Below are 2,619 nucleotides of genomic sequence, written 5' to 3' on the forward strand. Positions count from 1 at the left end.
ATATATATATATATATATATATATATATATATATACATGCACATACAGAATGCGGTGAATAAACTGTTGTCTAAATTACGCAAAAGTAAATATAACACTGACATCTAATTTTAACAGATATATTTACCAAAATTACATAAAAATATCTTGAAATACTAAAGAGTAAATTTATTCAATAAAATCTCCATCGGCTTCAACCATGGCATCCAGACAACTTTGGAATCTCCTACAACTCTTCTGGATAGCCTGCTTGATTAAGTTGGTGAATGCTGCCATAATCTTTGCCTTCAGTTCATCTTTGGTGTCACAAGGAGTTTTGTTGGCATGTCGCTCAACTGTACCTCTCACATAGTAACCGAGGAGGTTATGATCTGGAGAGTTAAGTGGCCAGATTTTAGGGGTCATGTGGTTGCAGATATTTTCTGACAGCTATGACTGGGTTCTCCTGCTTGTGTGGCATGGTGCAGAGTTTTGTTGCTGGACAGGGTCTTCCAACAGCCACCCTCTTGACCCAGGGCATTTTCTCCGGGCACTTGATGTAGGTCTCCTTGCTGAGTCTGAGGCCATGTGAGAAGATGAGGTGGTGAAGCAAGACCTTCAAACATTGGGCCTTACCAAGGCAATGACAAGTGACCAGGACCTTTGGAGATATGCTGTGTTTGAGAAGACCTGGCAAGCCAAGTGAAATCATAACCCATGGCTGATGCCAGTGGGTGTAACCAGACCATTTATGAATACCCTTCGTTCATTGGACAATAAACCTTGCTTGTGAAGACCTATTGAGGCAAGTGAAATCAAAATCAAAATTGCTGATGTGGCCGACGACAGTACAGCTTGATTGGCCCTCATACCAGTGGAACGTTAAAAGCACATCCAAACGTGGGGTGTAACCAGCCCACTTATGAGTACCCCTCATTCATTGGACAATGAACTTTGCTTGCGAAGACCTCTTGAGGCAAGTGTAAACAAATCAAAATCGCTGACGTGGCCGATGACACACACTCACACACACACACACACACAACACCTACATTGTTCACTGATGGCCATGTCTCTGCATTTACAATCACAGGCCTGGGCAAGATGTTTTGAGGAACATTGACATTTGTCCTTCCATGCAAACCATCCCTCATTAATGTTTATCGAAGAGAAAGGCAACTGGCTTAGGCTGATACAGCTGAGTACCAGTTTCATTACAGACATCACTATCAGAATATGAAGAATTCGATCTGATTCCACAAGACTCCAATTTTGGCAATTCAGATCAGATTCCATCAGATTCCAATTCTAACAGTTGTGGTAATCTATTGACTTGATTTTCTACGTTTTTTTATTTACCCGAAAGGGATGAAAAGCAAAGTTGACTTTGGTAGGACTTGAACTCAGAATGTAGTGAGTTCGAGTCATGCAAGGTGTCTTATCCAACACTCTAGCCATTGCTAACTTACCATCTTATGAACACCTAAATGAATTGCTAGTGATGTAGAACTGGATTCTGTTGTATGACACTTTGTCAAAGATGTGTGTGTTTGCATGTGTGTATATGTGTATGTGTGTATGTAAACATATGTTTATGGTATTGTGGAGTGATTGTTTGGGAATTGCTGGTGTTGTAGAATTGTATTCTGTTGTATGACACTTTGTCAAAGATGTGTGTGTTTGCATGTATGTGTATGTGTGTGTGTAAACATATGTTTATGGTATTGTGGAGTGGTTGTTTGGGAATTGCTAGTGTTGTAGAACTGGATTTTGTTGTATGACACTTTGTCAAAAATGTGTGTGTGTGTGTGTGTGTGTTTGCATGTGTGTATATGTGTATGTGTGTGTGTAAACATATGTTTATGGTATTGTGGAGTGATTGTTTGGGAATTGCTAGTGTTGTAGAACTGGATTTTGTTGTATGACACTTTGTCAAAAATGTGTGTGTGTGTGTGTGTGTGTGTGTGTGTATGTGAGTGTGTATGTTTGTATGTGTGTATGTGCATATGTGTATGTGTGTGCCTATATATATATGTCTATGGTATGTGAAGTGATTGCTTGCGTCGCAGAGCTTGTATCACTGCAGGACTTTTCTTTGTTGGTCAAAAGCTATGTGTAAAATAACCAAAGTAAACTCGCAACCTTTAACTTTAATATTAATGCCTGAAATGGGGTGAGCTGGTAGAATTGTAAGTATATTGGGGTTGATAAAATAAGTACCAGTCATATATTGGGGTCGATGTAACTACTTACTCCCTTCTCTGAAATTGCCGGCCTTGTGCCAACATTTGAAGCCTATGTTTACTACCGGACATAATATATTCGGTGCTGACCAAAGCCTTGTGAGTGGATTTGGTAGACGGAAACTGAAAGAAGCCTTGGTGCACCAGCATGACCGCAGCCACTTGGCTGAAACACATAAATAAATAAATAAATATATATGTGTATGTGTTTGTGCTTGTTCCCCACCACCACCACCACCACCACAGCTTGATAACCGATGTTGGCATGTCTACGTTCCTGTAACTTATCAGTTCAGCAAATGAGACCGATAGAATAAGTACTAGGTTTACAAAGAATAAGTCCCGCAATCGATTTATTCGACTAAAGATGGTGCTCCAGCATGGCCACAGTCAAATG

This window comes from Octopus bimaculoides, chromosome 13, assembly GCF_001194135.2.
Source record: "Octopus bimaculoides isolate UCB-OBI-ISO-001 chromosome 13, ASM119413v2, whole genome shotgun sequence".
In the NCBI taxonomy this organism is placed as follows: domain Eukaryota; kingdom Metazoa; phylum Mollusca; class Cephalopoda; order Octopoda; family Octopodidae; genus Octopus; species Octopus bimaculoides.